The 5,010-nt window shown below is 39.5% G+C and overlaps 1 protein-coding gene across 4 annotated transcripts in view; it reads right to left on the bottom strand.

The window, feature by feature from the left end:
- Nucleotides 1–5,010, bottom strand: part of KPNA3 (karyopherin subunit alpha 3) — a 101,326-nt gene that overhangs the window by 73,918 nt on the left and 22,398 nt on the right. The gene's annotated exons all lie outside the window — the stretch shown is intronic.

The following is a 5,010-nucleotide window of genomic DNA, read 5'->3' as shown; positions in this document are numbered from 1 at the left end:
TTTGTATAGTTGATGCTATTTCAGAACTTGATATAGGTCTCTTCAACATTTCCACTTCATTCTGGCTGAGTCTTCAATTAAGTTTTTAATGCGTACTGTTTACAAATCTTTCCAAGCTTCCCTAGTTACATTTTGCGCGCGCACACACACACACACAAACACTGTTCTCAAGCCCCCTTCTCCACATTCTCCTTCCCCTCAGCAGAACAGGCTCCCTACTTACTGAGAAAATAGAAACCATCAGACAGCAACAACTCAACTTCCCACCAAGCACATCCAAATCTCCCCCTAATCTCCTCCCCAATAACCTGTACCTGCAAACATCCTTTACTCCTTTCATCCTATCACAAGGACACTGTTAAGAGGTGACTATGCACTGAGTCTAATAACCTCTCATCAGCTGCCCCTTTGATTTATCTATTACCGCTGTCAGTTTTATACAACCATTCCTCTACCTTTTGTCTCTATATATTTGTCAGTGTGTATAGAAAGTTTCAACCCTCAGACTTAAATCAAAATCACCCCTTCACTCGCTCCTTTAGGCAGTTTATTTAACTGCTGTATTTGTAAGTAAACAGATTTGGGTATATTCAGTAAGTCCAACCACCTTAGGAATTGAAGCAGCTTAAAACTTTAAGCACAGGGTGGACACAGTGGCTCATGCCTGCAATCCTAGCACTCTAGGAGGCCAAGGCAGAATTATCCCTCGAACCTAGGAGTTTGAGGTTGCTGTAAGACTCTGCCTGAAAAACAAACTAACAAAACAAAACAAAAAAACTTTTAAGCACAGCTTTCTCTCCAGAGTTAGCATTTCCTGGATTACTCCCCAGAAAACCCTACAGCTTCCGTAAGATACTCAAAACTAGGCTCATCATTTTCCTCAAGGATCTTGCTTCGCGTGCTATCCTCACCCCATCTATAGGTAAAAGTGCTTTCTGAAGTGGAATGTTAAACTACTTCAAAAAGTGGTTCTGAGAATTGAAAGAGATAAAAATTAATAAAAGCACCCGGCATTGTTTGTGTCACAAAGCCAGCAGTCATCAACATTTGTTTCCCTTTTCCTCTAAGGGTTGTAATCTCCATTTCTAACTTCAAATCCCGTTACTTCTGTCCAGTGGGAATTGAACATCAGTCATTTTACTTTCCTTTTTGGCAGAACATACTGGTCTATTTTAGTAGTGTCATTTTACTTCCTAACATTTTTCACTTCTTAAAATGATTCAATCATCAGCTCAGTGCCTGTGGCTCAAGTGGCTAAGGCACCAGCCACATACACCTAAGGTAGCGGGTTCGAATCCAGCCTGGGCCCGCCAAAACAACAATGATGGCTGCAACCAAAAATAGCCGGGTGTTGTGGTGGGCGCCTGTGGTCCCAGCTACTTGGGAGGCTGAGGCAAGAGAGTCACTTGAGCCCAGGAGTTGGAGGTTGCTGTGAGCTGTGATGCCAGAGCACTCTACCCAAGGGCATAGCTTGAGGCTCTGTCTCAAAAAAAAAGATTCAATCATCTTAAAATACTCTATAGCCTTTGGTTATTTGGACTGCCAAAATCCTCAGAAGACGTTAAGACTGATGTTTGTGATGTCTGGAGATTACCTGTGGTAGATTTAGTCCCTCATGTGTTTTGTAATTTTGGATTATGAACTTAAGGTAGATGACTTCCCTGTCCTCTTCCTGTGCTAATGACACTGTCCAAAATTCAAAACATTTAGCTTTTCTATACTAGTAATTAAAAAGGAAGTGACTTAGAATATAAAGACCAGAAATTGTATTAAATTTGCCATTTGGATTGTATCAAGTCTAAAAGACAGGCATTATTTTAGGACTTTAGGAAGTCTTGTCTAATATGGGAAATTAAGAATAAATAAGAAACTTCAATCCTCCTCTACCACCTCCTCCTGGTCTGCTAGTTACAGTTCAAAAAGCCTGAATATCCAGCACTCTGAGAGGCCAAGGCAGGAGGATTGTTTGAGTTCAGAAGTTTGAGACTAGCCTGAGCAAGAGAAAGACTCTATCTCTCTTACAAATTGAAAACTTAGCCAGGCATATCACCAGGCTACTTGGGAGGCTGAGGCAAGAACCTAGGAGTCTGAGGTTGTTGTGAGCTACTAAGCTGATGCCAGGGCACTCTAGCCTGTGAAACACAGTGAAAGCCTGTCACTAAAATGAATGAATGAATGAACAGAGAGTGGAGAAGTTTAGTAGTTAACCTAATACCAAAATATCAAAACTTGTTTAAATTCCCAAAAAAAGCCTATTCCAACTTCATCATAGACTGAAAATTCCAGTGCATTCATATTCCTTGATATCAACTAGAATTTTTTTTTTTTTTTTTAGATACAGAGTCTCACTTTATTGCCCTTGGTAGAGTGCCATTGTGTCACAGCTCACAGCAACCTCTCAACTTCCCAAGCAGCTGGGACCACAGGCGCCCGCCACAGTGCATGGCTATTTTTTTGTTGCAGTTTGGCCAGGGCCGAGTTTGAACCTGCCACCCTCAGTATATGGGGCTGGCACCCTACTCACTGAGCCACAGGTGCTGCCCAATATCAACTAGAATTTTAAAAATCAAGAAGGAGGTGAGATTTTTCACTCTATAAAAAACTCTGAAATGGTATCCCTCTTTAAAAAATTTTGACTGGCACAGAGGACTGGACAAATAGGACTCACACAGGACTTTGTGTTCTAAGACTTTAAAATTTTAGAGCAACACTATGAAATAATTTAATACAAAAAAGAATGACAATCAAATTAGAGAATCAGGAATGTTCTACAGGTTTTTTCCTAGCCAAAATGATCTTGAAAGGGGAGAATATTATTGGGCAATGTTTGCATAACAACAGAAAGCAAAACAGAGGTCTAGTGTGCTTGTACACACCTATAATCCTAGCACTTTGGGAGGCTGAGGCAGGAAGACTGTTTGAGATTAGCCTGAGCAAGAGTGAGACCCCATCTCTATAAAAAAATAGAAAAATTAGCTGGACATGGTAGTGTGTGCTTGTAACTCCAGCTACTGGGGAGGCTGAGGCAAGAGAATCGCTTGCACCCAGAAGTCTGAGATTGCTGTGAGCTATGATGATACCATTAAACTCTACTCCAGGTGACAGAGTGAGACCCTGTCTCAAAAACAGGTAAAAATTTAAAATTAAAAGAAAAGGAGAAACAAAGTCAGAGACTTTATATAAACTGATTTTAAGACTATAAGGCCACCACAATAAAGACAGTGAGGCAATGCCACAAAGGTAGACACACAGATTAATAAAAACAAAAAGAGCTCAGAGGCTCGGCACCCATAGTTCAGTAGTTAGGACATCGGCCACATACACTGGGGCTGGCGGGTTCCAACCAAGTCTGGGCCTGATAAACAACAATGACAACAACAATAAAAAATAACCAGGATTGTGGCAGGCACCTGTAGCCCTAGCTACTGGGAGGCTGAGGCAAGAGAATTGCTTAAGCCCAAGAGTTTGAGGTTGCAGTGAGCTGTGACACCAACGCACTCTACCGAGGGTGACACAGTGAGACTCTGTCTCAAAAAAAAAAAAAGCTCAGAAATAGAGCTACACATACATGTCCAACTGGTCTTTGACAATGCCAAAGTAATTTAAAGAGTGCTGGAAGAATGTCAACCCTTATCTCATAGTGTACACACATATTAATTCAAAATGAATCACAGACCTATCATAAAAGCTAAAATAAATTCTAGAGGAAATATGAGAAAAATCTTCGCATAATAGAAATATGTGGGGTAATTAATATTTCTTAAATAAAACACAAAAGATTAAGTGTTAAAAGAGAAATTGATATAGTGGACTTTAAAAGTAAGGAAGTTTTGCTCTTCTAAGGACACTATTCATAATACACGCATACAACAAAGAACTTGTATGTAGATTTAAAAAAAAACCTCTTACAACTTAATTTTAAAGAAACCTAATTTCTTAAACAGGCAAAATATTAAAACAGACACTACATCAAGAAGGTATATGACTTATCTATCATAAGCACATTTTTAAAATGCCCAAGATCATTAGAAGATTACAAAATAAAATTCTAATAAGATACCACAACATAAAAGTGTCAGGGAGGATGTGGAATACTGGGAACTCACACACTATTGGTAGAATGTAAAATAGTATAACAACTTTAGAAAAGAATTTCAACGTTTCTTATAAAGTTAAATATGTATTTACTAAATGACTCAGCCATTCTATTCCTATTTATCAAATTGAAAAATAAAATATACATACAAAGACTTGTGAACAGGCCAGGCCCAGTAGCTCATCTAGGCCCAGCACTTTGGGAGTCTGAGGTAAAAGGGACACTTGAGACCACATGTGTGAAGCCAACTTTAGCAACACAGAAACACCTCCAACTCCATCAAAAAATTTTTTTAAGAATTAGCCAGGTGTGCTGGCAGGCACCTGTAGTCCCAGATACTCAGGTGGCTGAGGGGGAGGACTGCTTAGTAATAATCGGACACCAAGGAGGAGGTCAGGGACTGACCCCATGGTGGTTTTGTTGATTCTTATTTGTCTATACAGAAGAGAGATGCAGTTTCACCATTTAACGACTTTTGTTAACAGGCCCTTACCCACCCACCTGTGACACTTTCACATGTGAGCACTCTTGGATCAGCAGTTCTTGACACTTCCTTTTTAGACAGCAATAAGTGGTGGTCTCTTTTCTAGAAAACCTGATGTTCTATTTTTCCCTAAGTGTTTTTCTCATAGTAAAGTTAGTAAGCAATATATTTGTGTTTGGTGAAGATCAAGGTATGCAGGACTAAAAACACAGAATATTTGATGACTTACTTTTTGTTCGCATAATGCAGGCAAAAATATGGCAAAGAGGCAATATAATTTGTTGGCAGCTGAGATAGATGAACAACTGATAGTATCAGATTTTGAAGGAAATGATGAGGATATTTTCACTATTTCAGATAGTAAACAAGAATTGTTCCTTCTGAGTACAAGGGCACAGGGGAAGATGACAAGGATGGAGAAGAAGAAATG

Source organism: Otolemur garnettii, unplaced genomic scaffold, assembly GCF_000181295.1.
Source record: "Otolemur garnettii isolate 467f Iridium unplaced genomic scaffold, OtoGar3 scaffold00182, whole genome shotgun sequence".
In the NCBI taxonomy this organism is placed as follows: Eukaryota; Metazoa; Chordata; class Mammalia; order Primates; family Galagidae; genus Otolemur; species Otolemur garnettii.
This window is presented reverse-complemented; position numbering and strand designations above follow the sequence as displayed.